Below are 12,596 nucleotides of genomic sequence, written 5' to 3'. Positions count from 1 at the left end.
CAATGATGATGGGATTAGCACAAGTGAAGCCAGATAGGGTGGATGGATCCACTGAAGGTTCCATTGCAGCAACCCATGTGGTTTTGGGGTACTGCTCAGGTTTCCAGTAAGAGCCATCAGCATTCATTTTCCTTTCGAACCCAACACCCTCTTTCCTAGGGTTTTGGTTCAGAATATGCCTTTTGAGGACATCACATAGTGTCTGATGCCCTTTGAGACTTTTGTACATCCCTATTTCAAGCAATGTCTTCAACCTAGCATTTTCATCAGCAATAGCAGTGGCATCCTCAGCAGAGGGGTTAGTTACCACATCAACAGTTGAAGATATTGCAACAGTAGCAGCAGTAGAACATCCAGCAACAGAAGTAGCGTTATCATGCTCAATGCATTTAAGACATGGTGGTTCAAATCCTTCCTGAGCGGGACTGATCTGTTTAGCGCGAAGTGACTCATTTTCCTTTTGAAGATCTTCATGAGCCGCTCTCAATTTCTCAAGATCTTGCTTCCTTTGAAGATAATCATAGGAAAGATTTTCATGAGTTGTTGAGAGCGTTTCATGACGACTTTCAAGTTCCTCATACTTAACATGAAGATTTTTTATGTCTTCAATTAAGGACTGAGATCGAGTCATTTCAACGTCTAACAGGTCATCGCTTTTGTCTAACAGTTTTTGACTATGTTCCATAGCTTTCTGTTGTTCACTTGCAATTTTAGCAAGTGTTTTGTAGCTGGGTTTGGAACCACAATCAGAGTCATCTTCACTGGATGTTTGATAGTGAGTAGTGCGTGAGTTTACCTTGGCACTGCGTGCCATGAAGCAGTAGGTGGGAGCGGAGTTGTCCTTGTCATTAGCATCGGCGTCGGTGATGAAGTCATTGTCTTCAGTGTTGAAGATGGACTTGGCAACGTAGGCTGTAGCCAGACTCGCAACACCAGAATCGGACTCCTCCTCAGACTCCACCTCCGCCTCCTCAGAAGCAGACTCCTCCTCTGAATCCATTTCCTTGCCAACAAACGCACGAGCCTTGCCAGATGAGCTCTTCTTGTGTGATGAAGACTTTGAGGAAGACTTGGAAGAAGACTTTGAGTATTTCTTCTTCTTGTCGTCAGAATCATATTCCTTGCTCTTCTTCTTGTTGTTGTTCTCATTGTCCCACTGCGGACACTCAGAGATGTAGTGACCAGGTTTGTTGCACTTGTGGCATGTTCTCTTCTTGTAGTCATGAGCAGAAGCTTCATCATTCCTTGAGCTGGATCGTGAAGACTTTGTGAAGCCTTTCTTCTTGGTGAATTTTTGGAACTTCTTCACAAGCATAGCAAGCTCCTTTCCAATGTCTTCAGGATCATCAGAACTGCAGTCAGATTCTTCTTCAGACGAGGAAACAGCTTTTGCCTTCAAGGCACGAGTCCGGCCATAGTTGGGACCGTAGATATCCCGTTTCTCAGAAAGCTGAAACTCATGTGTGTTGAGCCTTTCAAGTATGTCAGACGGATCGAGTCTCTTAAAGTCAGGGCGTTCTTGAATCATCAGGGCTAGGGTGTCAAACGAGCTGTCAAGTGATCTGAGGAGTGTCTTGACGATTTCATGCTTGGTGATCTCAGTAGCACCGAGAGCTTGAAGCTCATTTGTGATGTCAGTGAGTCTATCAAACGTGAGCTGAACATTCTCATTGTCGTTTCTCTTGAATCGGTTGAAGAGGTTGCGAAGGACACTGATCCTTTGATCTCTCTGGGTTGAGGCGCCTTCGTTGACCTTGGAGAGCTAGTCCCAGACTAGCTTGGATGTTTCCAGAGCACTCACACGGCCATACTGCCCTTTGGTCAGATGACCACAAATGATATTCTTGGAAGTGGAATCCAGTTGAACAAACTTCTTGACATCAGTAGCGGTGACACCTTCACCAGCCTTGGGGACGCCATTCTTGACGACATACCAGAGGTTGACATCAATGGCTTCAAGATGCATGCGCATCTTATTCTTCCACTAGGGATATTCAGTTCCATCAAAGATGGGGCACGCAGCGGAGACTTTGATTATCCCTGCAGTCGACATAGCTAAAACTCCAGGTGGTTAAACCGAATCACACAGAACAAGGGAGTACCTTGCTCGTATACCAATTGAAAGTGCTAGTGATCGACTAGAGGGAGGGGTGAATAGGTGATTTTTATGAAAGTCTTCAAAACATGAAGGTTTCGAAGACAAACGATAGAAATAAACCTATTACCATGCAGCGGAAGGTAGACTACACTAGGCAAGCCATAGTCAAGTATATAATGAAGTGAAAGCACAAAGACTAATAGCAGCTAGGCAGTATGGACCAGGATGGAAGATAGTATGAAGCCAATCAGAACAAGCAGTCACTCAGTGAAGTCAAAAGATAATGCAGACAGGCAATGACTTCACAAGGACCAACTGCAAATAAAGAGATGGGAAGGATAGAACCAGTAGCTCGTTGAAGACAATGATTTGTTGGACCAGTTCCAATTGCTGTGACAACTGTACGTCTGGTTAGGGAGGCTGCGATTTAACTCAGAAGACCGCGTCTTCACCTTATTCCCCTTGAGCAAAGGACACCCAGTCCTCGCCCAATCACTCCGGTAAGTCTTCAAGGTAGACTTCCAAACCTTCACAGATTTCGTTCACCGGCGATCCACAATGACTCTTGGATGCTCAGAACGCGACGCCTAACCGGCTGGAGGATTCATAGTCCTCAAGTGTAATAAGTCTTCAGATCACATAGACAGGAAGACTTCAGTGATGCCTAACACTCTTTGGCTCTGGGTGTTTAGGGCTTTGTCCTCGCAAGGATTTCTCTCTCAAAGGCTTCGAGGTGGGTTGCTCTCAAACGACAAAAGCCGTGCACTAACTTTGAGCAGCCAACCAATTTATGGTGTAGGGGGTGGGCTATTTATAGCCACTAGGCAACCCGACCTGATTTGTCCAAAATGACCCTGGGTCACTAAGGAACTTACACGTGTTCCAACGGTCAATTTTCAAACACACACGACAACTTTACTTGGGCTACAAGCAAAGCTGACTTATCCAACTCTGGATAAGATTTGCTCTCATTGTCTTCGCTCAAAGATATAGGATTTTGGTTAAGCATCACTTCAGTCATTCTGACTGGTTCACTTGGACCCCACTTAACAGCACGGTGGTTCCTATGACTCAACCAAGAATAAAAGGAAATGACGAAACAACTAAGTCTTCACGCTCCATAGTCCTCACGCGATGTCTTCTCTTGTCATAGTCTTCAATGTGAATGTCTTCACATACCACTGAGGCAGTCCTGGATTAGGGGGTCTCCGGATAGCCGGACTGTTGGACTATGAAGATACAAGATTGAAGACTTCGTCTCGTGTCCGGATGGGACTCTGCTTGGCGTGGAAGGCAAGCTAGGCAATACGGATATGTATATCTCCTCCTTTATAACCGACCTTGTGTAACCCTAGCCCCCTCCGGTGTCTATATAAACCGGAGGGTTTTAGTCCATAGGACAACATACAATCATACCATAGGGTTTAGCCTCTCCGATCTCGTGGTAGATCAACTCTTGTAATACTCATATCATCAAGAATAAATCAAGCAGGACGTAGGGTTTTACCTCCATTAAGAGGGCCCGAACCTGGGTAATACATCGTGTCCCCTGCCTCCTGTTACCATCCGCCTTAGACGCACAGTTCGGGACCCCCTACCCGAGATCCGCCGGTTTTGACACCGACATTGGTGCTTTCATTGAGAGTTCCTCTGTGTCGTCGCCGTTAGGCTTGATGGCTCCTACTATTATCGATAGCGATGCAGTCCAGGGTGAGACTTTTCTCCCCGGACAGATCTTTGTGTTCGGCGGCTTCGCACTGCGGGCCAACTCGCTTGGCCATCTGGAGCAGATCGAAAGTTACGTTATGCCCCTGGCCACCAGGTCAGGTTTGGAAGCTTAAATTACACGACTGATATTCGCGGAGACTTGATCTTCGACGGATTCGAGCCCCTGCCTTGTGCGCCACGCGGTCACGATGAGTACGATTTAGCTCTACCATCGGACCGTATTTAGGAGATTGCACCGGTAGCCACACCGAGCTTCAATTCAGAGCCAGTCGCGCCATCCTTGGACGGGTGGATAGACCCCGCCATGGAGGCCGTATCCTCGGCGGCGATCGAGCCGAATATCGACCTTACCCGTCACGAGAGCCGCGTAGCCAAACTGTCGGATCCTTCTCCGGCCATGGGCTCCGAACCGCCTGCGCCCGTTCCTGTCGAATCCGATTGGGCGCCGATCATGGAGTTTACCTCCGCGGATATTTTTCAGCACTCGCCCTTTGGCGACATACTGAACTCATTAAGGTCTCTCTCCTACGTCCGGCGGGATTGGGATGCGGATGACGAAGAAATTCGCCGCCCACCCACCACCCACTTAGTAGCCACTGTCGATGACTTAACTGACATGCTCGACTTCGAATCTGAAGACATCGATGGTATGGACGACGATGCAGGAGGCGAAGAGGAACCACTGCCCACAGGGCACGGGATGCCCACTTCATCACATGATGTATACATGGTGGACAGACCCGAAGAAAATAACGACGAGGAATGGAAGGACGCAGCGAAGGGTGGTTCCCTCGAGAAGCAGTCAAAGTGGCGGCGTAAACGCCGCTCCAAATCCCACCTCAGCAAAAATAACGATCATATACACCCAGCGTTAGAGCAGGGTGAACCATTGCCCAACCACGGCAACACGGAAAATCAAGGCGAACAACCCAACCCCGTCGAAGATAACAGTCCGGACGACATCACACCGGACAGGCGCCAGGAGCAACATAATGCCCACCAAAGGCTTGTTGCCACGGCGAAGAGTCTAAAAAACAGAAGCAAAGGCTCAAGGCTGCACAAGACACACTCAAAATCAAATGGAGTGAAGTACTCAACATTGCAGCGAAATACGACAATAATCGCCACACCAAGAGCTATCCGAAGCGAAAGTTGCTACCTGAATTTGATGAGGAGGCCTTAGATCCTCCACAATTAAAAAATAAAATGGCCATCCGGTCGGATAGATGACCTCATAGCCAACATAAAGCGGCAAACGACATTGCACATAAACCAATACGCGATCCGCGCAAGGGCTCGCATCAAAAGGACGGCGCAACCAGATCCATCTATGGACCACGCAGGCGCGCTCCAACATACAATGCAACACAACAAACATCCGAACACCATGGTACGCCCAAATACAGGGGTGCCGCACACCCTCTATGTTTCACTGACGAGGTGCTGGACCATGAATTTCCAGAGGGATTCAAATCCGTAAACATCGAGGCGTACGACGGAACAATAGACCCTGGGGTTTGGATTGAGGACTACATCCTCCACATCCATATGGCTCGAGGAGATGATCTCCACGCCATCAAGTACTTACCCCTCAAGCTCAAAGGGCCAGCTCGGCACTGGCTTAGAAGCCTCCCCGAAAACTCCATCGGAAGCTGGGAAGAGCTCGAAGACGCCTTTCAGGCAAATTTTCAAGGGACATATGTCCGACCACCGGATGCAGACGATTTAAGTCATATAACTCAACAGCCCGGCGAGTCAGCCCGAAAACTTTGGAACATGTTCCTCACTAAAAAGAACCAAATAGTTGATTGTCCGGATGCTGAAGCCTTAGCAGCTTTCAAGCATAGCGTTCGAGATGAGTGGCTCGCCAGACACCTCGGTCAAGAAAAGCCGAAAACAATGGCAGCATTAACAAGCCTCATGACCCATTTTTGCACGGGCGAGGAAAGCTGGTTAGCCCGATGTAGCACCAGCGACCCATGTACATCCGACGTCAGGGATGGGAACGGGAAATTACGACGCAGCAAGAATAAGCGCCAGAATAAAGAAGACAGCCCGAAGAGCACGGCGGTAAACGCCGGATTTAGAAGCTCTCGGCCAAGGCAGCAGAAGCCGCCCTCCAAAGGCAACAGAGACGAATTGTCCAGCCTAAACAAAATTCTGGACCAAATATGTCAGATCCATAGCACCCCAGATAAACCTGCAAATCATACCCACAGGGAATGTTGGGTCTTCAAATAGTCCGGCAAGCTCAACGCCGAACACAAGGGGCAGGATACACCAAGTGAAGACAAGGACGAGCCTCGCAAGCAAAGCACAGGGGAATAGAAGAAATTCCCACTAGAAGTCAAAATAGTCAACGTGTTACACGTGATAAAAGGGAGAAACAAAGCGACACCTTTAGAGGAACATGCCCCAGGGCCTATCACCGCGGAGCTCCACCACTGGTCATCCCAACCGATCACCTCGGACCATCGGGATTACTCGGCAAGTATCCAGCGTGCAGGATGGGCTGCCTTGGTATTAGATCCAATAATTGATGGATACCACTTCACCCGAGTCCTGATGGACGGCGGCAGCAGTTTAAATCTGATATATCAGGACATAGTCCGCAAAATGGGGATAGACCCAACAAAAATTTGCCGCAGCAATGCTACCTTTAAAGGAGTAACGCCAGGCCCGGAGGCTCACTGCAAGGGCTCCCTGCTACTAGAGGTTATATTCGGCTTCCACGATAACTTCTGCAGCGAAAATTTAACTTTCCACGTCGCTCCGTTCCAAAGTGTCTATCAAGCACTACTCGGACGCGAAGCTTTCGCTCGCTTTAACGCAATACCGCATTACGCTTCCCTCAAGCTCAAGATGCCCGGTCCAGGCGGCGTCATTACAATAAATGGAAATATTGAGCGCTCCTTGCGCGCCGAAGACGGTGCGGCCACCTTGGCCGCCGCACACTAAACGGCCTCACCAACTCAAGCATTTGACAGGTCGTTAAGACCACGAACACGGCTAGACGAGTCCGGCGCAGCTATATGTAATTAATACAGGTTTGATGGCTATACCCCTATTACAATACAAGGGGCTCAACGCGCATGCAAAAGTGGCAATAAGGCTCACCTTTACTCATTTTCAACTATATATTGTTTATTCAATATAACTTAACTTTTGCATGGCAACTTTTCAATTAAGTTCCTCTCTTTTTCAGATGACCATCGTGCTACACCCGTCCAGGATACGACACAACGGAGACACAGGCGCAGACGTGCAGTAAGGACCCATTCCAAGGATTCTATGTAGATTAAGACCCTGCGTAAACCTTTTTTACTGTCTCTTGTTGACTTACATCCCTCGGATTCTCGGTACAACCGAGAAGGATGCTGACATCTTGGCATGTGACCATGCCAGAATAATGCACGTACCTGGATACCAGGGGCTTATTACAAAGGGTACTATTTAGACCCGGTTTACACCATAAAGACCAAATACCTTAGGGAGTGTTCGGCGTCGCGAGTTTGGCTTTATATGCATCAGCTCCGAATCATGTCTTTGGTCAAATGTTGGGTTTGCCCGGCTCCTGTGTTTTGCTGCCTTACGTTCCGCTCTATCGGCTACGGCGACACCAGGAGAACTACTGCGATTGTGCCCTGGTTCATCCGGACGAGCACTTCAGTAGAGAAAGCCGAAAACTGACTATCATGATATAGCGTGAGACTGGTCAACCACTCGATGACTTATTGGAATCTTCGGGGTTCCTCCGCATTAATGAAGGGCCGTTTCCCGGCCAGGCATGTACGCACCCCGAATCCGGATGAGTGCGGAGCCACCAGGGGCTATATAGTAGCCCCACTGTCAAACTCCTATGGCTAAGTGAAAGTGTTAAAGCATTATAGTCTGGTTGCCTAGTTCGCTGCACTATCACCTCCTTAATAGGACCAAGACGTTGGATTAAGTGTGAATGCGCGTCTTCTGAGAACACCCCCGCATTATATGCGTGGGGGCTGAAGCCGACGACTGCAATCTTTCAGGTTATATACAGGTATACATAAACGGCCGCACAGGAGGCATCACAATACTTTCGGGCAAAAGTATAAATACATCCTCGATAAATTTAATAAAACGTTGTTTTTACAATGGGAATACATGTCACTCAAACATAACATTCTTCGAGCACTGGGCCTCTATCGAATGAGCGCCCTCAAGAACTTCTTCAAAATAGTGCTCGGCAGCCACTCGGCCTATGGCCGAACCCTGCGCCGCGACAGTGGTGGCATCCATCTCTGCCCAGTATGTTTTGACACGGGCAAGGGCCATCCGCGAGCCTTCTATGCACGCCGACCTCTTCATCGCATTAATGCATGGCACCGCACCAAGGAACTGTTGCACCAAGCTAAAATAGATGTTCGTCTTTGGCCTTTCCGGCCACAAATGATCCACGACAGACCTCATGGCGAGTCCGGACAATCTATTGAGTTCGGCCCATTCGGCAAGCTGGTCAGTCAATGGAAGCGGATGCTCTGGAACGTTAAATTGCGACCAGAATAGCTTGTCAACTTCATGATCTGTCTGATCTCGGAAGTATTCGGCCGCATCGACAGCGCTCGCCGCTAAATGCAGATATGCGTCGGCCGAACTCCACAGCCGATCCAGAGGGGCATACCGTGGATCGCCGAACTTCCTCCGCAGCATAAAGGGCTTCCCAGCCACAATATCCCCGGCTTCACGCAGTTCCTCCTTCTTTGCTCTCATTGCAGAGCGGGTGTCTTTGGTCGCCATTGTGGCCTTTCCGAGGTCCGTAGCCTTCGCCCGGCTTTCTTCTTCAAGAAACTGGCAGCGGTCGGTAGTGTCTTTTAACTTCACAGCCATTTTGGCCATTTTCTCTTTGCTCTCGCTATGCGCGGCCTTCTCGGCTCTCAACTCTTCGGCTGCCTTCAAAGCGGCCGCATTACTACTCCTTGCTTGCTCCTTGGCTCGGGCAAGCTCCGCCCGCAGGGCCTCCACGGTGGCAGCTCCATCTGCAGTCACAACATATTAAAGATCCTGGCATCACGCTACTCTTACTATGTGACATTCACTATAAACATCACCTACCCCGTGCCTCGTCAAGCCGCTTGTTAACAAGCTCGATATCGGCATCCGCCGCATCCAGTTGCCACTTTAGTTCGGCAACCCCATCAGTCCGGCTAGCCACCGGAGCTTCAGACACCTACACATAAAGGCGTTCTGGTTATTACCTGGGACTATGATCCTCCGTTCGCCGCCGTTCTCGATGACAAACAGAGTCTCAGGGGCTACTATCTACACAGGGCACACCTAAAATGCGTGGTACCATCACAAATGTATACCATTTCACGTACCTCAAAGCCCGTCAGTAGACTCATAAAGGCTTCATGCAACCCGTTTTCGGCGGACAAAATCCTTTCAATCGCCGTACACATTAATGTACGGTGCTCTTCTGAGATAGTCGCTCGCTCTAGCAGACCCTTCAGTACGTCCGACCGCATACTAGATGGTTCCGGACTCTTTTGATTGCTCTCTTCAAGAGCCGGATACTGAGGGCTTCGGGTGACCATGGGATTACCTTCTGGCCTTGTCGGATCCGGAGAAACCCTCCGTGATGACACTTCAAGGTCGCCCGCTTCTTGAGCCAGGGAGTCTGGGGGAGGCGTTTCGCTCTCCATAATCTCCGGAAGAATATCCCCCGAAGACGAGCTCTGCTGAGAAGGGATCAGATCCGAACTGCAAGATAGATGCTTCGGTTATCTTCCTCGGAAGTAAGGTAGTATATCTTCACTATTAAGTACTTTTTGATTACTTACAGCTCATTAGAGGGCTGATCCCCGCACGTACTTTGTGCGGCAAGAGCACCCCCCGAGGCGGGACCCTCTGGTGGAGTTTTATTCTCCCGTTTGGAAACCTTGGTTTCCGGATCATCAGAGGTAGTCCTCTTCCTCCCCCGGGCCGAGGGAATGTCAGATTCCTTCCCGTGGTTATCCTCCGTCATGGAGGCGCTCGTTCCCTCGGTTGGAATAGGTAGCGGTGGGGGCCCGCTTTCGCCCTCTTTATCCCCCCTTCATCTTCCTTTGAGGGCACCGGGCAAGGTGCTAGCTCGAGCATCTTTTCCAGCACCGGATTGTCCAAGCCTTCGGGAAGGGGGGCTGGACACCGGATCATCTTCGCCTTTGCTATCCAGTCCTGGTCAAAAAGCGATTCTTCATAATGACGTCATGATAAATGAAAGACAGTGTGTTCGGCTAGAGGATTACTTACTTGGGCCGCGGTGCGGTTGCTGCTCAGGCCCACGTCCTCGGAGGTGTCCGGACACTCTATTTGGGGTCCAAAGAACGACTTGTACATCTCCTCATGCATCAGGCCGAGGAAATTCTGAATAGCGCGCAGTCCTTCTGGGTTGAATTCCCACAAGCAGAGGGGTCGGCGTTTGCAAGGCTGGACTCGACGAACCAGCATGACTTGCACTACCATAACCAAACTAAAATCTCCCTCGAAGAGATCTCGGATGCGGCTCTGCAGTATGGGCACATCTTTGGCTGGACCCCAACTCAGCCCCCTGCTGATCCATTACATCAGTTGTGGTGGAGGGCCCGAGCAAAGGGCGGGGCAAGCTACCCACTTGGCACTTCTGGGAGCGGTGACGTAGAACCACTCCCGCTGCCATAATCCGGACACCTATGGAAAGGAACCCTTTGGCCACGGAGCTCCAGCGATCTTTCTTATTAATGCACCTCCGCACGCTGCATGCTGCCCCTCAACCGTCTTCGGCTTCACATCAAACGTCTTGAGCCACAGGCCGAAGTGAGGGGGTAATGCGGAGGAAGGCCTCACATACAACAACAAATGCCGAGATGTGGAGAAAGGAGTCCGGGGCTAGATCATGGAAATCAAGCCCGTAATAGAACATCAAACCCCTAACGAAGGGATCCAGAGTGAGGCCTAGTCCTTGGAGGAAGTGGGAGATGAACACGACGTCTTCATTGGGTTCAGGAGTAGGGACGACCTGCCCTCGGGCAGGCAGCCGATGCGAGACTTCGGTGGTCAAGTATCTTGCCTCCCTCAACTTCTTGATATCCTCTTCCGTGACGGAGGAGGGCATCCACCGGCCCTGGAGGCTGGATCCGGACATGATTGAAGGTCCGAAGCACCTGACCTGGGCTTTGGGTGTTAGAACTCGAGGCGGGGGAAGGATTCGATTGAGCACGGGAGGAAAAAAGTAAAAGCCTTGTCCCTTTATAAAGAGGGTGAATATCAAGTGTCCTTGTGGCCGTTTGGGACTTGCCTAAAATCTAGGAGTCCTAGGCACGGTTGGGTTACCCACACCCGTATTGATGAGAATCCCGTAATAAGGGGGACACGATCTCTGCTTTGACAAGACGAGTCAAGAAACTGCCTCGCGTTATGTGCGGGGCTAGTTAAAGAAAAACGGTTCGAATAATCACCGAGCCATGGCATGCTGTCATGTTGCCAAAACGTGTCAGCAGATTAGAATTGTGGAAATATTATTCTCTCTACGGTGGTATGTGGAACTTATTTTGCAGGGTCGGACACTATCCTTGTATTCAAATTTTTCCATGGTGTATTTGGAGGAAGAACCCGCCTTGCAATGCCGAAGACAACACTGCGCGCCGGACTCATCGTCATTGAAGCCTGGTTCAGGGGCTACTGAGGGAGTCCTGGATTAGGGGTCTCCGGACAGCCGGACTATATTCTTTGGCCGGACTGTTGGACTATGAAGATGCAAGATTGAAGACTTCGTCTCGTGTCCGGATGGGACTCTGCTTGGCGTGTAAGGCAAGCTAGGCAATACGGATATGTATATCTCCTCCTTTGTAACCGACCTTGTGTAACCCTAGCCCCCTCCGGTGTCTATATAAACCGGAGGGTTTTAGTCCGTAGGACAACATACAATCATACCATAGGCTAGCTTCTAGGGTTTAGCCTCTCCGATCTTGTGGTAGATCAACTCTTGTAATACTCATATCATCAAGAATAAATCAAGCAGGACGTAGGGTTTTACCTCCATTAAGAGGGACCGAACCAGGGTAAAACATCGTGTCCCCTGCCTCCTGTTACCATCCGCCTTAGAGGCACAGTTCGGGACCCCCTACCCGAGATCCGCCGGTTTTGACACCGACAACCACCTTTGTCTTCAATGTCTTCATACATTTTTAGGGGTCATCTCCGGTAGGAAAACCGAATCAATGAGGGACTTCTACCTGTGTTATCCTGCAATTCTCACAAACACATTAGTCCCTCAACCAGGTTTGTCGTCAATACTCCAAAACCAACTAGGGGTGGCACTAGATGCACTTACAGAGGGACTCGCGCATAGCCTCCTACTGGATTGATACCTTGGTTCTCAAAAACTGAGGGAAATACTTACGCTACTTTGATGCATCATCCTCTCCTCTTCGGGGAAATCCAACGCAGTGCTCAAGAGGTAGCAATGTCCGGCCTGTCGTGGGGCGCCGGATGTCCGGGGGTCGGCCAGATGTCCGTCCGCTGTAGAGTCGCATGGCGTCCATCTCTCTCTTGTCTTATTCTGGTTGGTGGCGTCGGATGTCCGGGCTCCTGCCGAATGACTGGCCGCTGTAGCTCCGCGGTGACTCCACTTGAGGCACTTCTTGATCCGCTTCCGTGTGGACTTGACCTATGCTTCGAGCATCTCCATAGTTGTCTCCTCGGTTCCTAAGCACATGTAGTGTCTTTGCATGAGGTAGCAACCATGTCTTCGCACGATTGGAAAGGGGAAGCATTT

The sequence above is a fragment of the Triticum urartu genome, chromosome 1 (genome assembly GCF_003073215.2).
Source record: "Triticum urartu cultivar G1812 chromosome 1, Tu2.1, whole genome shotgun sequence".
In the NCBI taxonomy this organism is placed as follows: Eukaryota; Viridiplantae; Streptophyta; class Magnoliopsida; order Poales; family Poaceae; genus Triticum; species Triticum urartu.
This window is presented reverse-complemented; position numbering follows the sequence as displayed.